The sequence below is a fragment of the Zonotrichia albicollis genome, chromosome 12 (genome assembly GCF_047830755.1).
Source record: "Zonotrichia albicollis isolate bZonAlb1 chromosome 12, bZonAlb1.hap1, whole genome shotgun sequence".
NCBI lineage: Eukaryota > Metazoa > Chordata > Aves > Passeriformes > Passerellidae > Zonotrichia > Zonotrichia albicollis.
Genome location: NC_133830.1, coordinates 10,265,605 through 10,289,890, shown reverse-complemented (window position 1 = coordinate 10,289,890; position 24,286 = coordinate 10,265,605).

Genomic DNA, 24,286 nt, shown 5'->3' with positions numbered 1-24,286 from the left:
ATTAGCCACTCCACTTGATGAGTGCCATGGATCCCAGCGTAGCCCAGTGTGTATCCTGCATCCCCAGCTATAGATGCACTGCACATCTCCAGAGGAGCTTGGCCAGTGTTTCCAGACACCAGGAGACAAGAGGATGCTCAGCAGTCCATCACAGCTCAGCAGAAAACTGCAGCCTGCATGTGAAAGTGTTTTTCTGAACTGTGGCCATGGAAGTACCTCATCTTTCCCAAGGATGTAACCTAGCCCTTCTCTAACATTTTTTCTTTTTCTTTTCATATATCTTTCTGACTCCTTCAGGATTTTATTAAGAGAACTGGGGAGGTCTGTTGAATTCCTGTGTCTCCTGAGATGTATTTAACAGGAACGTGTTGTTCCTATCTTGGACACATAAGATGGGCAAATGCGTACACAGACATCACAGGAACATCATCTTCTATTGATCTCTGCTGATGCAGGCGCATTGTGGATGTGTTTTGCTGCTTTAAAGAATTGTTTTCAGTGGATACTTGTCAGGTTCTTTCCATCCCTCAATTTCATCTTCTTATAAGAGGGACAATTTTGTGTGAAAACACAGAGGTTCCCTCCTTTTTCTCAACAAAACAAAAATAAAGAAAGGGGAGAGGGGGGTGGGGAAGTAAACCCTTCCACCTCTTCACAGCATTTTTGTTTTTCTCCCCAAAAGCAATATGAAATCGCACTGAGCAGGTATGCTAATAATCAGCATTGAGTGCAGTAATGATGTGTCTCCTGCACTGAAGCTCCTGACAGGAAAATCATGACCTGCTCCCCACAGGTATCAAAGTCACTAATTACCCATCAGGTGCTCCAGATCAGCGTTCATTAGAGGAGCCAACACTCTGTTACTCAGTCATGGGGAGTCTCTTTCAAGTCTGGGCACTTTTCCTTTTGATAGAAAAAGTCTGCATCAGCACAGGCAGCACATTTGCTTTCTGCCACTTGCTGACTGCTGTGCTGCACATGAGACTCCAAGCTGAGGGTGCTGCAAGTTCAGCTGAAGGCACAACTCAGCACTGCTTGGAAAATGTTCAAAAACAGATCATGGAGATCATTTCTAGGATCTGCTGCTGCTGCTGCTGCTGCCCACCTGGCCTAAATCTCTTTTCAGCAATGTCCCCAGTGCTGCCATCTAGATCCAGGTGTTTCCTGTGCCTCTCAGATGAACAGATGAGCTAAAGAAAATGGGTTGTTCCTGTTTTGTTTTTTTTTCAGGGCTGGGCTAATCAAGGTAGTTCTGCTATAACTGCATTCATAGGCTAATAAGATGATAGGTAGAGCCCACCTTACTAAATCCAAATCTAAATGTCCCTGGTGTCTGCATAGACCAGATTTCCCTGGAGCTCTGTTTTCAGACTCATCTGCAACAGGATTTATAATTCTGCCTTATATCTATTTCCTTGTTAGAGCCTTTCTCCCTCTCTTCCAATTTTTTTCCTTCCTGCTAGTTGCTTTTACTACATGTCTTTGAAACTGAAAATGGTACTTAACAATTAAGAAATTTTTTTTTTGCATGTTATCTCTACAGTGGCACTCACCAGAAGAAAATAATAAGGAGTCAGCACTGGTAATGTTACACAATTTATAGGTTACCTAGTTCAGAGAGACACTGGAGCCTTTCTATGCACTGAAACATCCAGCACTGATCACTGTTATGGCCACAGCACCTTGCTTGGGTGAACCATTAGTGTATTGTAGCATAGAAATCCCTATAGTGGCTATAAAACACATTTATATATCTATAAAACCAGGATGCTCTGGTCTACTGAAAGCACTTAGATACTTGGATAAAGAACATCATGTGGGAGCTGGATGTTCAGGGGAAAGAAAGAAGCCACACTCAGGGTTTGAGATCAGCATTTATTTTCAGGCATCTGCAAGGAAAGCCCATCAGTTTGATGATTATCTGAACATATGTGGAACATTTGTAAAAAGCTGGGAGAATTCCATTATGTATAAGCTGCTTAAAAAGTGGCTCACTTAAGGTTATTACATTGCTGCTTTGGGTTATTTTTGTTTAATTCAAACTCTGCAGTGGGTGAGACTCAATTTCAGTTTAAACAATCATTTCAGTGCCTTATCTTTCTCATCATCTTCTGTACCTACCAAATTTGCAGTGTGGGATTCAGATAAATAAATACATGATTACACACACACTTGCTCATCATTTTCTCCATGACATTCCGTTTTCTGTGAATAAAGAAAATGGCTTTCAGGGTGCTTTTTCCTTCTCCTTCTAAGTGAATGATTTCCAAAGGGCCTGTCTGTCCAGAAGAGATTAACGCTCTTGCCTTAGAATGAGGCCAAAGCACAATTTTAGTGTCAGAAAATCAGTTTTGAATCCACAAAAGTTCCCATTCAGAAGTCTATTTAAGAATATACTTATAAATTGTCCTCTTTAACCTGCTCCATCTGAGGGAAGAATAAAAATATTTATCTACTGACCCAAGAAAATGCTTCAAACAAACTGCCCTGTTGATAAAATGAGTAAGATAATGTGGACTATGATTTTTCCCCATAAGAAAATGCATATTTGACAGCTTTTTAATTAGCTGTGCCTCAGCCTGGGTCCCCAGTGAAAAGGCTGCATGATGTTTCTGAATGCAGACTTTGAGCATCCAAAGCAAACAGTGCAGCAACATCCTCTCTGGAAAGACCTTTCTACCACTAAAGGACTCCCAACCACACAACACCAGACCAATAGTAATCAAAGAAAAAACTTTCAGTGCCAATACTCTTTTAAAAGTACTGAAAAGAGAGCATTAAAAGACATGAAAAAACCCATTCTTCCCCTCAGGAGAGCCTTCATGGAGGAACCAACTTCGGGGAATATCTTTCCTTCAGAATTCTGCTTTCATATTAATACCCTTAAGATTTCTTAAGTCTATGTAAGAAGAAAGGGACATTTTCTGTAGGTCTCTTTTAAACAGCAGCTCTGCTATCAGTTCAGTGAACTCCTCTCTTCCACAGGGCAGAGCAGGCACCTGGTGATTAAAATTCAGCCCAAGCCAACCAGATTCAGATCTTAAGCAATGAGATGGCTAAAGTTTCCAGGCACTGTGCACCTTTCCTCTCTCCATGGTACATTTTTCCATATGGGGGTGGAAAATGGCTGAGCTGTGTGAAACAATGCAAAATTGCTCTCTCAGGCATATTCTTTGCTCCCCAAATTAAAGTGCAAAACTTCAACTGTGCTTCCCTCTGTGTCCCTCCTCGTGGATTGGTAAATTGGGGTAAATTGTGAATGCTCTTGAATTCTGCTTATCACAAGCCTGGTAGCTCGTTACACCCTCTGCTTTTCCCCCTCAGATGCTATAGAAATACAACAGTGTAACTAACACTTCTCCTCATTTAGAGCTGCAGGTGGTGGGAGTACGTGTGATTTTATTGTCTTTACTTGGTAATTACAGGTCTGTTCCTCTTCCCACTGCCTCAGTGGGATGCTTGTATAGTGCACGTATTTAAGTCCTTTCAGGTGTTCTCAAGGTGGATTAGCATGGAATATTGCACAGTGCAGAATGGTGCCTGTGACCACTGTCTGTATATGTGCACGAGGGCAGTGTGAAGCCTGGCTCAGACACAACTCATCCCAGGAGGGAGAGAAGAGCTGGGATTTGGGTGGACCTGCCTCCTGGCAGAGTGTGTCTCCACACCCATGAACAGGGTGCCTCCGCAGAGGGTGCAAAGTGCCGTGGCCCCAGCTACTGCTGAGACCCCAGGCTGCACACACACATCAGGTCATTCCAGGAGTCTTCCTGTGGGGTGTCCCTTCCCTTCCCTTCCCTTCCCTTCCCTTCCTTTCCCTTCCCTTCCCTTCCCTTCCCTTCCCTTCCCTTCCCTTCCCTTCCCTTCCCTTCCCTTCCCTTCCCTTCCCTTCCCTGGCACACTCTTGCACATCCTGGCACACTTGTGCACACTTTTGCACACCTGAGCATGCTTGTGCACACTCAGGCACACTTGCACACACTCTCACACACTCAGGCATGCCCTCGCACACTTGGGCAAACTCAGGCACACCCTTGCACACTCAGGTATGCCCAGGCGCACACGGGCACACTTGCACACACCCTCGCACATTTGGGCACACCCTTGCATACTTGGGCACACCCTCACACACCTGGGCACACTCAGGCACACCCAGGCACACTTGCACACACCCGGGCACACTCTCGCACATTCAGGCACACCCTCGCACACCCGGGCACACTTCCCAGATAAATACAGGAACTGTTGTATATAATTAAAACTGCACTCCACAGTACTCTCTCCATCAATAACAAGGGCCAGCAAATTCCAGCTCCCTTCATAGTCCCCTCCTGAGTTTTCATTTCTCTCCTGTATTTTCAGGGGTTTTGTCATACATTTGGTTATAAATATTACCATTTAAGAAGGGAACAATTGAGGGATATCCACCTGAGGTCTGAAATTATATTTTTTTTATTATGAGTATTGGAGAAGGATGCACAAGGCATCAGCAGAATGTTGCAGCATGGGTTATAGATTGCTGCTCAGCAGTTGGTGGGCTGGCTATTTCTTTTAATTGCTGATACTGTATTTTCAGACAGTGCTGATCTTATGACAAATCTTTTTGGCTACTTTTCTGCAATTAAGCAATTTAACTGATAGTTGAAAAAGTTTTTTCACAAAATAAATACTCCATCGTACAAATACACATGTGCCTGTACATGTATGGAGATGCACACGAGTGTGTGCACATGCACAGAGACATGAAACTCCATTTCACACCAGTTCTGACAGGGACATTTCCTTTCCCATAATTCTAAATCTTTTCTTGTGCTATCTGAAAAACTCAGAATTTTGCTTTCCCAGACAATTCTTGCCCTTAATGAGATATTTTACAGTATTTTCTTTTAGTTCAAAAGCCCAAATATCCAGTGAAAAGCTGTTTCAATGACAACTCTGTGTGTGTGTGTTTGTGTCACTTTCAACCTCAATGTGCCTGTCCCATTTTCAGCTCCTGAACTCTAAATAAACTGTGCTCACTTCCAAGAGTTATGGATTTAAGATAATTGCACCATTACCCTTTTCATTTGTTTAATTATTTTTTTTTCTTCAGCCTGCTCTGTTAGTTTATCATACATGTGGTCTAATTAAAGTTTCCTGCAGGACATTTCATCCAGAATAAATAATGACATTGCTCAGAAGGGCTTTGGTTACATTTTTTTTTCTTCCGACTGTGCTGAAAGGGAGGTTGCTGTCTAAAAAATCTGTGCCTGGGTGGAAGAGACAGTTTTATAATTGCATTTCCAGTCTTCTTTGTATTCTTTTGTGTTATATGCTTGTACAAGAAGAAACTGGACAGGCCTGTTGGATGGCAGCCAGGCAGAATTGTCAGAGAAAGAGAGACCAGATTGAAAATGAAATAGAAAGGGGGAAGAGAAATAAAAAATATCAGGATGATCTCTCAGAACAATGACTTAAGAAAGTGAAACTGGAGGAGAAAATAGCAATTTTGTTTTGTGTCAGCTTCTGAAGTTTTAAAATTGTCTTTTGCTTTCTGTTTGGTGGTTTTTTTCTCCAGTTGTGACAGAGAAAAGTCAAAGTACAGGGACGTGTTTCAGAAATGGAATTGGGACAAAACATTTGTTTTCTGACTAAGAGTCAAGCACTGAGAAATCTGAGTGCACTCTGAAGGATATAGAGAAGACTTTATCTTGAAAGTCGAGGCTCTGGCAGTCTCAAGGTCATATTCCTACTCTGGATGAGATCAGCTTTCCTTTTGCTTTGGCATTCTATAAATTAATTAATTCATTAATTAATCAGTCAGTAAATACATATTCTCTGTTGCTGTGAAGCAAGCAGAGACAGGATCAGCATACCCAAACCTGCAGACTGTGCCTCGACCTTCACGTGTCTGAGTGTGAAGGGCTCTTCTGATTTTCCTTCCACTTCTCTTCTTTCCCAAGTCCCTGCAAGTTTCAATTTCTCAGGCTGATGTACTAGAGAGTTGGTAGCAAACAGGTTAGCTCTGCTTTGAGAAAATGTGGTAAAGGTGACCTCCAGGAATCCCATCTAACCTGGATTTTTCTGTGATTCTGTTTAAGCCAGCCACGTAAGCATCCAACTACAAGCACCAGCAGCTGCACTCTTTGTTCCAGTGAGCCCACAAGTCATGGTCAGGCAGACTCTGTGACTGGTAAACAAAGAAAAAAAAAGCATAAAAGGGAGGCAAAAAACCTCTTTGAGCCTTGGGATGCGATTATTTGTGCAGGGGCAGATTGAGAACAACTGAACTGAAAGGAGGAAAGTAAATGCAGGCCTGTGAGAAGCTGAATGAGAGCACGTCTGTTCCATACTTTCCTTGAAGGCACAGTGAGTGGATGTACTTTATTCATAATGACAATATGATGTGATTCACAGCAATTGCTTCTTCACAGTAAATTATTCTAAGCTGCGTTGTTGTGCCACGTTGCAATGGCACAAATGAATGATGTTAAAATACTGAGCAGACAAAATGATAACACCTGTTACAGAGGCACTTAGAAACCAGAGTGCACAGAGGCATTTGTACCTGTCTCTATCACACATTGTGAGCTACGCATCTTAGGATGGTTTATGAAGGAGAAGGCAATTTCTGCTATTCTGTATTAAAACATTTCTCAGAATTCCCTTAATTTACAGACACCCTCTCTCTGTTTACTTGACATCAGCTCCTGCTCTCTGCCAGGCAGTGTAGGAGAGAGTTCACAACTGGCTCAGCACTCAGATTTCCTACCCAGATCAGTCTGGGAGGAGCAGGGTAACAATATCTCCACATGTACATTTAATCCTGCCCCCTGGTAGCACAGAATTACCCAGGCTAGAGAGGGGCAGGGAGCTGTGCCCCCTCCCAATGCCCCAAGATGTGAACTGGCACAAGCAGGCAGGGCAGTGCCTGGTGAGGATGGTGATATCCTGAATTTCCACAGATTTGCACATGTGCTCAGCACCTGTGTGGCAGTCAGGAAGGTCAATGCCCTTGTGCCTCTGCCTCTAAAAACTTAATGCAATGATTCATTGAGCAGGTGGAGGAGTGGGGATGGCTTTTGCCATCCCTGTGTAGGGCACTGCACTGTCTACTAGCTGTCACCAACAGAGTGTTAAAAAAAGGATGTAATTCAGAGCAGAGCAGCCAGGACTCAGCCTATGATGGCACATGGCTTTCCTTGAGGGATTGACACCCCTGACATCCACAGAGAGCTGTGAGGAGGTTCTCTCTGAGCACTGGATTCACAGAGGTGGGCAGGGCACAGAGTTGCCACCAGAGAGGAAATGCAGGATGATGCCCTTATATTCTACTGAGAACATTACCTCCAACAGCAAGGCCAGGAGCACAGTCAGATTCTTTGTTTTTTTTTTTTTTTCAGGGATAGGGGAGAGGTAGAACAGCTTTCCTGTGATTTCTAAGGAAACTGGTCTGATTGCTAGCCAGATATCTCCTGTCAGATGTCTCTCTAGGAAATGGAGCCCTAGCCCAGCTAGCTCTACTGGGGTTTTTGTTCCAGTTTCTAACCTTGCAAGTGAGACACTAAGCTTCATTCCTTCTTTTAATTTTCTTCTCCTCCTTCTTTCTTTCTTCTTTTTCCTGGATGCAGTCCTGTGTTGTCTTCATTAAATGCTACCTACAGGATTCTCTCCTCATGCTCTCAAGTGCCTTTTCCATCCAGAGGCAGCTGGAGAAATTGCTCCTCTAAGCAGCAGACACTTAATGAACAATGAGATGAGCTCTCCATTTGCTTGCCTTCTCTCTGTTTGTCCTCTTTCAGCTGTCTGCTGCAGTGAGAAGGTGTGTACCAAGGTCCTGACCAAAGCTTTGAGCTGCAATCATCCTGGGATACCCAAGCGAGTTAATTACCAGCTTTGCTTCTCTCTCCCTTGCCCCTTCTTCCCTCTGATGACAGGGGGTGAAGTGGATGCTCAGCCCACAGAGAAATGCCCGCATTTCCCTCTCTCTTTCCCTGCTAAGGGGTCCCCTGTGAGATACTCTGTGCCCTTTGATGGAGGTGCTGATGTCTTTCCTCTTAACTAGCCTGGTCCCTCTGGGAAGCACTGGGGAAGTAATTTGGCTCCCCCCAAACTTTGAAGTTCAGGTTGTTTCAGGAAGGTTTGTCAGCACAGACACATACAGCAGGGGCTCTGGATCAGGTACTTGACTTTGCCACAGAAAAAGACAAGGCAAGAAGCTTTTATAACCCCCAAATTGCTGTGTCCCAGCACTGTCTGCTTCCCACAGCTGGAGCTGCAGCATCAGTGCAGAGCCATGCCATGGGAGGGTAGTGGGCCAGTGCAGGAGGGCAAGGGAAATGCATAAACCATCCTGGAAGGCAGCCATTGCCTCTTTTATTGTGATAATTTCTGTTCTAAGATACAAACATTGCTGTTTATCATCAAACCTGTCCCACTTTCCCAATTACCAGTGGGCAGTAAGGGGCTCCTCATTGTTATGGAAGGTGAAGAATAATTAATTCCCTAATTAGCTGGGATGGTTACTGCCTGAGGGATTCCCATCCTGTTCAGCATCATTCAGCATTGTTTGTCTGATTACAGTGGAGCAGGAGGATGAGGGGTAGCTCAGACCTGGGCAGGTGAGAGCTGAGGGAAGTGCCCAGGGAAGGCAATAAGTCCCTCATGGGTGCTCCTGTGGGTGATGAGCAAGGCCTCAAGAGGAGAGCAGGGAGGAGAGGATCTCCTCAGGTCAATGCTGAATGAGACTGTGGAAGCAGGGAACAAAAAAAGGCAGGAGAAACCAGGCTTCCAGTGAGGGCTGAGAAGGTCCAGTCTGCCAGTACAAGGGTGGTGAACAGCCCTGGAACTTTCTTATGGCTGTTTCTGCATATCTTGAATACCATATAACCATCAGCAATTACAGCTCCTTCACACCCCTGGGCCAGCGCTGGTACCAGACTGCAACAGCTTGGGGCTGGTGTTCACATCCCAGAGACCAGAAAGTCCTGGTGCAGCTCCTCCAACACCAGTTCTGATCCAGACCCACTGCATGCCAGTTCTGCAGCCTCCAAAAGGCTTTGGTTGTTTCCAAAGGTGCAGCAAAGCTGCTTTGTGGCCTGGACAGTGAGGCCCTTAGCACACATTCCACCTTCAATGCAAACACTTCCTACTAGGCTGGATTAGAGGACAGGTCCAGCTTTGTAATCCAGCCAGCTAAGACCCTGTTTGACAACATGTTCTGACTCTTCCTTTTTCTACCTGCACATCCCTGTACATCCCTGTAAAGCCTGGTTAAACCAAGCCCTTGAGATGTTTAAAGCTCTGTACAAATATTTGCTAATCAGTCCTCAAAAATCCCTTGTCTGTACTGAACAGTAAATGTTGCTGGGCCTGATTCAGTCTTAGAGTGTATCACAGCCTCACTGGTCCCAGGTAGGAGCAGGTCAAACAGGAGCAAGCACACAGAAGCACCAACTCAGAGCAGAAAGGCTTTCCAGCATCTTCCCAACCATTTCCACTGCCTAAAATAGCTGCTGACACAGTGCTGCTTTTGACTTATGTGCCTAAGACTGTTTTGCCCCAGGCAGATTACCATGGAATCCAGCATCCAAGGTCTGCCTTTTCCAGATTTGTTAGAGACCTGACTCTTTCCTCTCTTAGCCTTGCCACGGCCACCACCTGACTTTACAAGATGGTTCCTTGGATTCCAGCTACTTCCCTCGCTTCTCTGGATTTTGACTGTGCCCTTCCCTTGCCCTTTGGATTGGCACATCTCTGTGTTTCCTTGGATTCTACCCAAAGGAGCTGATTCCTGCCATAGTCTGCCTCACTCTGCTCCTTGGGTCTATAATTCAGTCCAGCCTAGCCAAGCTCATTTTTGCAAGGCATTTTCCTGTATTTTCTTAGCACCTCAGTCATGCCATGGAGCTGAAGTATTTGGACAGGGTCCTGGGGTCCTGTGATCCCTTCTCAGGAGGTGCCTGATGGCTGTGGTGGGGAGGAACAGACTTACAGCCCCCTCCTCATCCTCTACATTCATTCATTGCCCTGAACATGTTTCAGATGTGTTTTCTGAGAAAGCTCAAACTCCTTATTTTACCTTTTGCACTGAAGACTCACACATATCCTTAAGTCAGTGCCCTGGCTGTGCTCCTGTGCTCCTGCCTGTGGTTGTTCTGCTTTTACCATCATTGTCCCTCCCCATGTGGCTGTTCCCTCCATGTGGCTGCAATCCGACAGCGTGGTCCCTGCTGGAGGGGCTCTTGTGTGCTCACAAGTGTGCATTTGCAGGCTCTTCAGTCCCTCTAGGCTGGGCAGTGTGTGCTGAGAGGAGGGCTGAGGGGGATTTCAGTGCCAGACTCAGGTAAACAGCACAGCCCTTGACTTGTGCATGATCTCTCTGCAGCAGTGCACTTTATACACAGATCCTTTTGGACTCTGCATTAGGAATGCTTATTGATGCCAGCTGTATCAACAGATGGGTTCCTCATCTGCAGTGTTTTGTATAGCCTGAAGTCTTTAGGCTTGCCTTCATGGACCAGAGATCATTAGCAGTGAGAATCCTTCAAATGTTGACTTGGCTAATTTGTCTGTCAATGGGGTCTGTGTTGCAATTTAATACAAAGCTGAGAATGTAAAAGCGAGTTGCATTATGCCACAGGGATGGCCTTGTGGCTAGTTCTGCAAGAAGGGGTTTTGCTGTTCAGAAAAACTGAGCCTCACCAGGCCTCACCAGGCCTCCAGGCTCTGGGTGAAGCCAGGACAGTGCCCCACGGTCTCCTGAGAGCCTGGCTGGATTCAAAGTTTAGAAAATCACTTGTTGGTTGGCTGCTCCCTTGTTACACAAAAGCTGGGCTGGGAAAAATTTTCAGGATCTGAGGGAAACTCATGGGTCTCTTGTGTCTGAGCGCCAGACACTCCTTTCTCTGCAGAAAAGGAAGGTGGCCATGAGCACTGGCCAGGAACAATTTGCATCAGAGGGTGTAGCAGCTTTGGTTCAGCATTTTATCTCATTTACTCAGCCTCCAGCAGAGCTAGGCAAGGACTGCAAAAAAAAGAACAGGAAAACAAATCTCCCCTTCAGCATCTGCTCATATGCAGAAGTAACTTCACTTTATGCTTCTCCATTGCTGAAAGCTCAGAGTGAAGGAACAGTGGTGCTGCTGGCTTGGCCATCTGTCTGGGCTGGGAACCGAGGGTGCTCCCTACTCCTCCCACAGCTTTCTTGCTTTGCCTCAAATTAAACAAATAAACTATTTTCTGTCTCAGCTTTTAACCTGTAAAATGGGGATCACAATCCTCTGTCCCCCAGGAATCATTTCCTGCAGTCAGCTGCTTTGCTGGTGCTCCCAAATAAATGTGCTAAATGTGCCCAGCCATCCTGGCATGAGGAGAGGCACTTCTGCCAAGGTCACCTCACTCAGTGTCTGCTGAGACAAGTGCTGGGATGTGACTCTGTTGTTTGTAAACTACTTTTCCATGCAGTCCACAGACCTGCTGAAACTGAAGCAATCAAGATGTCCAGCAAAAGCATGACAAGTAATTTACCACCCTGGCTACTTGCATGTTAAATAAAAGCAAGGTTCATTTATTGGCATTCACTTTAGGGCTTCTTGAACTATAACTAATTTTTCTGGCCTTTCTTTCTGTATTATTTTCTTCTGCTTCTCCTGATATCATGTGTATTATTATGTAAAATAAATAAGTGCATGAAATTGAGTAAAGAAATAATGGAAAAGGGTTTGTTGCAGGAGTTCCCCTTGAAGCCTCCATTTCCTCCTACAGATTCCACATAAAAGCCTCTTGAGGAAGATAATAGAATAACAAGCCAGGCTAGTGAAGTGGGGAACAATCAGGAATCAAGTAAGATGGAAAGTGGAAAAAATAGTAATAATAAAAACAAGAATGAAAATGATATTTCAACAGTATTGGTGCTGAACAGATCACAGTTTTTAAGCCAAAAGTGTGGTTTTCAAATGATAATAAAAATAATTAACTTCAAGGCTCTTCCTTATTCTTCCACCCTTTTCTCCCACCTACAGAATCTCCCAGGATCCTTTGACAAAAAAGCAAATTTTATCACGTTGTTTTTATTCTCAGCAGTTTCAAGGCCTGGCTGTGGATTTCATGAATGGGTGGTTAGTTTGGCTGAGGACGAGGCTCTATGGGGATCCTTCTTTCCTTCCATTTTCTTCACAAAGGCTTGTTGAAAAAAAATCTATATTTTGAAATATGACCCTTTCCTTCATGCAATGCAGCACAGTAATTCCCAGGTCTCTACCTCTTTTTCTTTGATACCAGGGAAGAGGATGGGTTTGGTACAGCTTTGTTCCTGACTAGAAGAAGAGAAGTGGTTTTTTTTTTTATAAGGATTATTCATTTCAAATGGATCAGCCTGTTTAATCCTCCCCTTTGTGTCTGCCACAAGTCCTCCCCACCAGGGCCAACTGGGAAACACATTTCACAGGGACTTGCTACCAGCATCTCTCTCGTGATGTGCTGGGCCCTGCACTCCAGCCAGGGCTGCTCATGGCAGATGTGAAGGATCAAGGCTCTCACACACAGTGCAGGAGTGGGATTTTGAGGGAAAACCTTTAAAGGAGAGCTTTCAGAAATAGCATAGTCCCCTATTCTCTGCTCTTGGAATGTATGCCCAAAGCAGGAAGGCTGAGGTTTAAATTTTTGGATGAATTATTGTTTGGGCTTAAAATCGGTGAATTGGAGGGAGGGGCAATAGCTGGCATGGCTTGGCTATTATTGCCAATAATATTATTATTCCATTATTGCTGTGTTTTGGCCCAAGAAGTGAGCCAGGAATCCGTCTCTTGGGAATGGTTTCTTTTGGAGATTTTCACAATGGAGCCTGGTGTTTCTTTGACAAACAAACATTTCTTTACAAAGCATGGTTGAAAACATAGTTCCCAGAACGTGGTCAGCATTGAGGAGCTTCCTAACTTACAGTTCCCCAAACTGCCTTTTACAGAAAGCCCATTGCCTGAAAAAACCTTTGTTCTTTCACACCCCACATGGCATCCACTCATTTTTTGGTATTCTGCCTAAGAGGCCCCACTGTCAAGTCTCTCATGAAGGCTTTACAAGCTCAGTTGGTCTCCCAAGAAATGTCTCAGTCAGCGGTGACTTGTACCAGGCCATACCTTTAGTCAGTGTCCTCTGCAGTTTCAGGTCTCTTGCTCCTCCTGATTGCTCATAACCATGCTAGAATTTAAAGCAAGATCCCTGGTGACACATTTAAAGGCACTCACCTTTGAACATGACATGCAATGACTCAGCTAAGTGTTGCAGCACAAAGCCAGCTTGCTGATTTGAAAAAAATAAATTATGAATAGGTTAAAATATGGGATCTGCTTTTGTTGTAATCCTTCATGCATGACTGCCCTAGCAAGGAGCAGCATTGCTGGTGTGTGAGCAGGAGTCTGTGTGGTGCACACAGCCCTTGGAGCCAGGGGGATTGATTCCCTACCTGGGAGGAAAATGCCTTGTTATAAAGGGCAGCTTGAGAGGAGTGGGGAGGGAGAGCAGGGTGGAAGGGAGAGTTTTCAGCTTCCTTCCTGCTGGCTGAGCTTGGCAGAGGATGTCCAGGGAGGGGAGCTGGGGTTTCACAGCTCACAGCAAGCACTGCTCCAGCCCGGCAGTGTCTGCTCCCGGTGCACCCAGGTGGAGCTCAGGATGCACACTGCTCCTTGGGGCTGTGATCTGTCAATTCCTCTACCTCAGTGCTCCCAGACAGCCTTTTCCATCACTGAGCTTCTTTCTCCAGAACCTTCAGCCCCATACCATTGAGGCAATGTGCCTAGGCATGGGACAGAGCGGGGGACTCATCCTCTTGGCTGCCTTAGTGAGTCAAACATGGTGAGACTGAGAGGGACAGGAGATCTCTGTGACCCAGACATGGGGCTATTTACCTATCCAGACTTCTCAAGGCTCCCTTCCACTGCTAAAACTGAAAAAAAGAACAGTAAAATTTGATAATGCATTTGATTTCCTCACTCAGCGGAGCTCACAATCAGCATAGGCTGCCAGTTCCTTGTTACAGAAAAATACCCAGCTGGCTTGGCCCTGTTTACACCATCATACATGTTTGGCACAGCTGGAGGATGGCTGTGTCACCCTCAAAACAATTTTTTTTGGCATGACCCTTGAATGCTTTTGCTTGGTATTTTGCCTTTAAAACAGAAAGAGGATTAAAAAAAAAAAGTACTTTTCCCTGGGGTGCCATCAGATGCTAATAAAATCTTTAATTAATTCAGATTCGGATGGGCTCACATTTCTCTCACTAGCTCACAACTTCAATCAAGTTTTTTTCTTTTTGCGACGCTGCTTTCATGCCACTTTTCACTGCATTTCTGCTTTATCTGGAATTGTGCTATATGGGCATATTGGCAGGAAAGGCTGGGATAAAAGGGGACTAGGATGAGAGAAATCATTAGCACAGGATGTATTTTCTGTGATTTTTTGGAAGAAACCCTTTCCAGAAGAAAACCCAAAAGGTCCTATTGCTGTTATGAATCCCATAGGAACTCTTTAATACAGACAATTTGCCTGATTGGGCTGCACTGGTCTCAAGCATTAGAGAGAGACAAATCACTCTTAAGAAACGTTAAATCAAATAAGATAGAGAGAAAACTTGATAATGTGAAATGAATTCCGTAAAATTAAAACATCTGCTGAATGTTCACTTCATAATGAAGAGATAATCTCTCTGAAATGGAGCCTGTCTCATTACCAGTTCTACAACTGGTGTGGATGGTGTGATCTAATACTGGTTAACTGAAAAGAAGTAAGTGATACATATTCTTTATTGGCCCCAGTAAGAAAAAAAGCCTCTCTCTGCTGTGCTGTCAGTCCTTCCAGGGTCAATTTCCCCATTCATGTGCCATCCCCTGGATGAAAGATTTACTGTACAGGATACAGAAACTGTTCTAGCACTGAAAGGGAAGCATTTCAGACACCTTTTTCCAAAGATAAGTAGAGGAGTTTCTCTGAGAGCTAATAGTCTAAAGATGGAGGCAGGGAATGGATGCATTCCAGCCCAGGGAGAGGCTGCACAACCAAAAACCACACTCCCAGAGGCTCCCTGGGTGCTGATGAGCAGAACAGGGGATGGCCAGCGTGGGCACTGCATGCAGGGTGAAGGAGGGCACTTAGGAAGGGCTGATTCCATTCACTGCTGCTTCAGCACCTTGCTGGAACAAGGAGGATAACCTCACCTGGAGTCTCCTCTTCTACTCTTAAATGGTTGATCAATAAGCCCAGGAAGGAAATAGAAAACATGTGGTTGAATTTCCTTAAAATATACATGTAGCCATGCTTGGCAGGCAGGGATTGAGTTCAGAGCTCAGCAGACTGAGAGCATTTCCAGCTCCTTCCCTCCCACAGTGCTGCCTCTGCCCCCTGGCCCTGAGCTGCCCTGCCCCTGGGATGCTGCAGAGAACTGCAGGCTGTCTTTCTTTCAGGCTCTGGACACAACTTCTGCATGGAATAGTGTGGTTCAGCTGCAGGAGAAATGCCATTCTCCCCTGATGCTTTTGGGATCATGAATGCACCCTCACCTGATTTGCTGTGGATGACCACAAGGTGATCCACCCTGCTCGTGGCTTGCAGTCTTGCTGCAGAATACAGAGCATTGCCTGCTCATAAACACAGTGCCATGGTCTGGGGCAATATTATAATTGAATAAATTATATAGAATAAATTATAGAATATTATAATTGAATAGATATAACAGATTATTACCCATTTGATGTGCAGCATGGAGCTGCAGCACTCCCTATCCTATCCCAGCAGAGCGAAGCCAAGGACTCTTTCTAAAGCATCCATACAAGCAGGAAATGTAAGCAAAAGGCTCTCAAAATAGTAATAATAACACAACATATCTCTAGGGCTGACAAGTGTGTTGAGTGCTGCAGTTTCATCCGTAATCTGTCATAAAATCAGACAGTTCTATCAATGGGGAAATAAACAGTCGGGATAATAAAAGGTGAGTGCTGAATAGCAACCCTTCAGCTCCCTCCAGGCTTTATTAGGATAATTGATTTTGGAACATTAATAAGGGTATTGATTAGCTTTAAGGAATTGAAGCTCAGGGAGCTGGGGAGAAGAGAGCTGCTGCTCCTGGCCACAGACTGTGGTGGATCAGGAGCCCTGCTATGAAGAGCTGATCAGTTGTGCCAAAGGATTAGCTTTTCTCTTTGACACGAATTAGGACAGAGATCCTGCAAGTGTGCCACCCACAGCACAAGGACCTGAGAAATTACAGAGCAAGAGTGCTTCCAGTGCCACAAGGCCTGTCCTATTAGTGGGACCCTCACAGGCAATTTCCATCTGGTGATTCAGCACTTCAGCAGAGCCACGGCTCAGCCACCACGGGGCTGGGGGGAAGGAGAGTCAAGCAGGAGGTCTGTGTGGAGGAGGCTTCCATGCAGCCAGGAACTGATTAGATCAGGAGTGTAATCAGCTCCCTGAACTTGCAAAGTGAGGTTTCACTGATCAGTGAATTTCCAGGCTGAAAGAGAACTCTCATAAATATGGAATTTCACTTTCTTTCTTTTCAAGATCAAGTGGTTTCGCGTGATTATTTTTTTCCTTGCAGAGTTAAAGCCCTGACTCTCTGATACATTATAGAAGAAGGAGATTGTTTCCAGCCATTGAGTGAACAAAGTCATGGGCATCATGTTCACTCTCCCAGTAAAATAATAGCCTTGAGAAATGCTACAGCATGTGGCAAAATCAGAGCGAGCCTGCATTTTACATACTGTTGTGATTTAACAGAAGTGTCAGGTGGCTTCTCAGGCTCTTGTTTAGATTGATTTAAAGATGAACCTGGACCTGAACATGGCTGCTGGCCAGGTTGCCAGTATCATATCATGAATTGGCAAATTGTTACATTAAATACCCTACAAACACATATGCAAATGTTTAAAGCAGTTTCATATCACTGGAGACAATGTGGAATTAAATAAATTCAGAGGTAGAAGCTGCCAGGACCAGTTTTGTGGCTCAAAATTTTCTAAACCTGTGTGTACACCAGAATTTGAGCATCTTCTTTAATGGGTCTCCTGAGACTGCAAGATACTAATTTTTGAGTGTGAACCTTTCAGTGGTTTCTTATTGATGCACAGGTAATTTACATGGTCCCCCTGGAGCAACCAATGACCCTAACAGAATCCTACCAGAGAAAAAAAAATCTCCTATTAATCTCAGGTATATCTGGACCCAAGAATGGATCCACTAGGAAATGGTTAACAAATTAGGTTAGGAAATGCCTAACAAATTATGAAATGAAAAGACAGCAGAGAACTGCAGCCAAAGGTGCCTGTTTCTGAATTAAAATATTGCATTTTCACCTTTTAGCCAATCTGCTCACCACCTGGGATGAACAGACCAAAGTCAATGGGAGTTATGCTCCAGCTCCAGCCTTTTGAGGAGTTACTGAAGGACTTTCAGCATTTCCCCCCAGAGCTCCACCTTCAATACCCAGCACAGCTGTGGGTGACCCGTGTGCTCTCTTGCCATTCACCAAGAGTGAGATCTGAGGCTTTTCCTTGCTCCACTGTTCCCTTTATGCCCCAGGGATGAGGGAGATGCTTTTGTCCTGCTGCTGCACGTGGGCACAGAGAGCAGCTGGGGCAGGAGAGGCTCGTGGATCGTGGCTGGGCTGCTTTCTCTCTGCTTTGAACAGCACTCACGTCCAGGCAGCACGCACAAGGAGCAACTCATGTCCACATTACATTTTTTTCCCCCTCCCTCAGCTTGTCTTGTATCTTGGTCCCCAAAAGTAGATAGAGAGCAGAATATTTGGAAGAATGAGGCCATGGATAAAGATTATAATAGACAGGTAATTACAATAAAGAAAGAATTATTAGATAACTGGATAGATAACCGGATGGATAGATGTGGAGAGAGATCTGATAGGGTTTTTTCTCTTTTGCAAAGCCCTAAAATAAAGGAACTCTTGCACATACATAAATCATCTAGCTCTGGGATAGGAGCAAAGACAAGTTCCCATAGCAACAAGATCTATGCTGTAAAGCTGTGCTGCCCTTTGTTATGTATCATTGTGATATTTCTCTCAGACATGTCATTGGCAATTACCCACAGAAGGAGAGCTCAAATTGTGCAGGGGCCCAGCAGATCCACCTTACATTATTTTTCTGTAATTAATGAGATTATTGAATTTCCACACTAATAAAGCATGGCAAGGACTCTGAAAACAACTACTCTCTGAACCAATTTCGGGTGATTCCTCAGTGCAGCACCCCCACACCTCTGCACAGACCTCGGTGAGGAGGAAAAAGGAGAGCAGGAGCCTTCTGTAGAGCTCTCCTGCTCTGCTATGAGTCAGCCCAAGCTGCATTGACGTTTCTGTGTTGCCAGGAGGTGAAACCCTGTGTAAATGTTCCTAAAAGCAGTTTTCAAGCTATTCATCTTTGATAACATTGTTTCTTTATGAATGCTTGAGCTTCACTTAGCTGCCTATGCATCACTTTGTGACAGGTCTCCATCTATTCTGCTGCTGCCTGCATGCAGAAAGCTCCCTTTCAGACAAAGGAGAGGCACTTGGATCCCCTGGGAAGCTTGTTTTCCTGAAGTTTCCCTTCCAGAGGGCCCTATCCTGCAGGATGTGACAGCAGTGCCTGGCTGTGCTGCTCTGGGAGAGCCAGCTCAGGTCCTGCACAAATCAGGATGTCACCTGTGCACTGAGCTGCAATGATTCCGTGCTTGCTGCTCTGCTCTTGAGGGACAGGGCTTCCCCAGCATCTCTCAGCTCCTTTCTTCTGCCACTAATTATTTTTTAATATCCGAGGAGAAAGAAATATGCGGCAGGAGACAATTTTAGAGTAAGTACCCAGGAGGGGACTCTCAGGGAAAAAAAACCACGGTGGGGTCTGGTTCCTTTGTAATTGAGTGCACAGAGAAGGATGACCTTTGCCTTGTCATGCCTCCTCTGGAAAGAAGGATCAGCATCCCCACGGGGCCAGCAGACCAACCCTACATCCACTTGTAAACACTTTAGGATCTTCTAATGCTACATTGATAGATAGCGAGATGAAACGCACAGGACTTGTGCCAGCATATTGGAGAGTATTGAAGAGTCATTACCTCATTTTGCAGCTGGTTTTTCTGCAGTAATGCCTTTGTGGGTCTTTTAGAGATGCTTCCTGCTATTCATCTCCTTCAAAGGTTTCCAACGTGCATCTGCCTTCTCGGCTCCTGGAAGCATTCTGAAATTCTCCCACGACATGCGCTTTTTGGAGGCACAATGTTGCTAGGATCACTGGAAAGTCTTTCCCCTGCCTGTTCCCTTCCTTGCAATAACAATAATTTATTGGGAAGGTGCTTGCCAGGCCCTCAATCTCATGTGGGAGATGCAGGGAGACGAGGCCCCAAGGACTTGACATTCTCCACAGACAGCAGCAGTTCAGGCAGAAAGTGCAATGGACAGCTGGGGGATGATCTGTCTTGGAGCACAACAACTTATCTTCCCTCAGTGAGCCTGCCATGGCAGTTCCCCACTGCTCTCTCTCCACATGAGTTACTTTACTGTGCTGGGCTCTCAGAGAGCAGTTTCACAAAGAAATTTTGTTGTTTGCCTGTGGAGTTATCCCTTCCCCAAAATGTCCTCGACTTTGTCCTCACAGAGCACTGTGGGGCTGAGCAACACAGCCAGCATGCTCTGATCCTGCTCCTCATTCCAGCACTGCCCTTTCTCAAACATTTTTCTCCTCCTGCCTTTGCAGCTCTTCTTGAAGAGAAAACCCTGATTTTTTTATTTTTTTTTAAGTGCTCTGAGCTCTAACAGAGAAAAGCCCTGAAATGGCATTTACACCCACCTTTTATTTCACTAGCCTAATTTCTCTCCTTCTTCTGTTCAGGTTTCTTTCTATTCCTTTCTTTCTACCTACTCACCTACCCACCTATTGAGACTGTCTAATCTCTCCATGGCAATTCTTTCCATCTTTCCCAGACCAAAGGGGTGATGTTCTCACGTTCAGATGTGCTCTCTGTTCCAACTCAATTGCAAACCTGTCGTTATTTCTCACAAGTTTTCCAGCTCCCTGTACTCCTGATAATGATCAGATAAATATCTATGCTCAACATCTCACCATTCCTCTTGATGCAGCTTGCCAGCTAATTGAAGAGCATCCTGTTTCCATGTGAGTATATATTGAACGTCTCGGTGAGTAACATAGGCAGGAGCAGGCTGCTGTAGCTACAGTTTGGTTAAACCTCCTTGTCCTGATTTATTGGCAAGTGTCAGGATTAGAAGAACCAATGCTACTTTCTTTAAATCTGAAAAGAAAGTGTCAAATTGTGCTGCTTAAGAGCTGCATAATGTTGAATGTCTGCTGATATGACACAATATCCTGGAAAATTGCATAAAATATCTTAGAAACCTGGAGTACAGCTTCCATTCACAGGGAACACCATCATGATGAATTGGCAAGTCAAACCCTTAAGTTCACTGAAAGCAGATCTTCTTAAGGCTCCTCTCTAATTTCTAAGATTAATTGTGAACTTGCCCCGCACACATGCCTTTGTCAAACATGAGCACAAACAGCCCTGCTTGCAGACCCTCAGGAAATGCTGCCTGACCAAGGAAAACATCTCCCTGAGCATCTCAGTGCAATTCTAGGTTTAAGATATTTGTGTGAGGAGGAAACTGTACAGCAAGAACAGTTTAGAGCTTGACTATTGATTTAAAGCAGGTTAAATATCAAACACATACCAAAGAGAAAAATGGGAGCACCAGTTTCCCTAGCCTACAATGAAATCTACTTCATAAACTTTGAGAGAGAGATGTAGTTCAGCACCAAGGATCACTGAGGAATTCTGGTGCTTCAGAAATAGTTTTTGTGTTCATGATGTTCCTTGCACTTGGGGCCTGGGAGGGGAGCATGATCTGGGCTTGGACAGGGCAGCAGCAAGAATCAGAGAACCATAAATTGGTTTGGTCTGGAAGATACCTTAAAAACCATGTCACTCCAATCCCCCTGCCATGGGCAAGGACCATGACCAGGTTTCTTGGAGCCCTGTCCAGCATGGCCTTGGGATTCCTAAAGGGCTGATTGCCAGCCTGAGCTGACATGATAGGAAAAATCATTCTACCCAGAAATTAGTTTTTATCTCCCTACGCTGAAAAAATCCATTTTGTTAGCCACCGCTGGGACTGAATGTTATGCTACAAGGACCTCTGGTCTGATCAGTACAAAAAACTTTATGTTAAACAAAACATGAATCAAAACTAAAACAAGCCCTTTGACATGAGAGTCATTTGCTCTTGAGACTGGACTGGGGGGAGCTCAGACCCAGCAGCTCCTCCTGTCTTGATGCACACAGAGACCTCACTGGACAAATGATGGAAATTGAGTTTTTGCCCAGCATCATGGGTTTTTTTAGCTGTGTTTCCAGTCTAGCTTAAAACCAAGCATGGAAAACTACATCATTCTTTGCAAAAGAAAACATTCCACAGGGATTCCTTCAGGATTAAATTAAACGTTCTAGAACAGCACTGTTTGTTCTGAAATTCATTGATATTTTATGGACAACCTATTAGGGAACCTCAATTTTAAAAATGGAGCTAATTAAAAATTCATTTGAAGAAGAAAAATAAAAATCTGTTATTCCCAATGTAAGCACTCATCCCGTCCTGTATTCTTTGTTCCACAACTAAAATTGGGCAAAAATTTGCATAATTCAGGAATGCATTTCATTCCTGACAAATCTGCATTCTCAGTTTTACATGGTTTTGTCAAAGTTCTTCCAAACTCTTCCACCTTCAATTTACCTCTGGCCTTTACTGCTTTACCTCCTCCCTTGGCTCCTGCAAACTATTACTTCAAAAAGAAAACACAAACAGATGACAATTTTCTATGAACCTTTCTGCTCAGACCTTCGATTAACCTTTCCCTTTGTACATAAAAACACCAATAAAATATAATCTCCCCCTGGAATCCTGCAGAGATTTGTTCTTTTTTGACCTAATACAGAGGTTTTAGCCCAAATGTGTTTCACTTACTACTTACCTTTGTTTTCTTTCTTCTCTTCTCACAAGGCTTGTCAGAAAAACCCTGAAAATTCCTCCAAATTATAAACACTTTTTGGCATATTTTTCCAATTGCCTAGTTAGTGTGTTTAGGCTGTTGTGTGAGGAGAAGGGATCAAGAGCCTGTGAAAGGAAGAGTGCAGGGAAATATCAGGCTGATAAGTGGTAATGTTCCCTCCAGGTACTGCAAGTGCAGAGATATTCTGACACTCGTTGCTTCCTGCTCCTTGTTAATAAAGCTGGCTTCCTGCTGAGCCTGGTGAGTGTCTGTGAGCCAGCCTCCCCTCAGCCAGGAGTTTAATGGGGCTGTTTTCCTGCCTAATCAGGCAGGCTGAGGCTGTGGGCTCCAAGGCAGGTGGGCTCCCAGCTGGCCAAGCAGGATTTTAAGTGGGAAGGGGACAGAAACTGTGCTAATGCAGTGGCAGGGATGGGAAGGGGTCCCACAGGCTGGTGGGTGTTTGCTTCAGCACAGTGGGAGATGGGGATGGGGATGGGGATGGGGATGGGGATGGGATGGAAAAACCACTCTGTGATCAGAAATCAGCATTGGGAATAAAGTGAGACACCAAAGGGTCAAAGCCCAGCCCTCCCTCCTGTGCTGCTCCTCCTGCCCAAAGGCTCCATCCAGCCCTCCTGGGCCAGGCGTGGGCATGCACCTTATTCCAAAATCTGCCATGTGCTGGTGTTTACATAGTTTACAAGTATTTCAGGAAAAGTCTTTCTGGATATGACATCCAGAACCATCTCTGACCCCAAAAGCCAAGAAGAAGCACTAATATCTGTTTATTTTTACTGCTTCACACAACGCTGAGCTATGAAGTGACAAAGTTCTGCTGCTGACTGTAAGGGCTCTCTAATCTCTGGGTTTGAAAATTTTTCCATGTAGTGAAGATGCAGTTAAAACATTGTTACAGCAATCTGCCCTAATTTTGTATTAATGAAGAAATCCAGGGTGTGCCACCCAGTGTGGCATCATTCAACATCACTGCCCTTGTCACACCAGTCCTCTCTTCATGGTGACATGGAAACAACTCAAAACTTCTCAAACTTTTTGTGTTGCATTGCAACCCAGAGTACAGGAGGGTAAGAATCTGTTCTTGGATGTGCATTGGAAAATATTCATTGAATTGCAGATGTTTTTCAACAAAGGACACACAAATTGCGTGTTTCTTCATTTATTCTACTTGTAAATTATCTCCTGCAGCTGGCTATCCACGGCCTGTTGTTTCTGCTCCCTGGTGGCCTGGCTAAATAAAGGTGTATTGGGAGAGCAGCCAACCTAGTGCTGCTCTGTATCCCACCTAAACCTGATTGTGAAATGAATCACAATGTATTTTAGCATTGGGCTAAAATACATGAAGCTTTGGGGAGGATTTGCAAGTAACATCCAGATATTTGCAAACAGCAAATAATCTGATCCTTAGAATTCAAATAAGCCATCTCAGACCTTTCTTTTTCAAACAGAACCATGTTCCGTAGTACAGGAGCAGGAGACTATTAATTTGATGATAGATGTGTTTTTCTAACCCAACTGGCTATAATCTTTTGCACCCCACAGGCTTTTTTTCCCCCCTCTTCTCCTCCTCTTTCCTGATCCAGCATGGGTCAGAGCAGCTTTCTAAAATGTAAAATGCTTTTTAGCTGTAATTCTTTCCATACAATTTCATATTTCAGAGATTAAGCCAGCATGTCCAATATGATTTCATCCCCAAGTCTGATTGCCACATTTCTATTCCCAGCATGTTGAGAAAGGCCTCATGGTAACTGTGAGCTTTCTATTCTGGACACCTCTTCTTTGATCTTCACAGCACAAAGCATGAAGAGCTGCTCAGATAAGTTCATGGAAAAAACTGCTGAGCAGGACAGGGAGTGTGGGGAAACGTGAGCCATGGAGGTGCCAGCTCTGCTGTGGGACCACCAGCTGCCTCCTGATGGAACTGGGAGCAGGAACTGGACAATTACAAGGTCAGGGAAGCCCCCACAGTGTCCCTGTCACCTAGAGAACCCTTGATTTTCCACAGTTTGGAGTCCTGGAGGTGGAAACAGGACAGATTTTAAAGCCACTGTTTCCAGCAGAAAAGTGCATGGTGAGAATAATCTTTTTGGCTCTTCCGTGGTCTCTGCTCCCACCCTTCCCCTCCTGGCTGAGCAAGGCCTCTGTAGGATACGACCTTTTAAAAAGAATATGATACTCAAGTATTTTGCATACCAGCTTTCAGACAGAAGTCAGCTTTCTGCCTGAGCCTGGGAAGGGGGCAAATC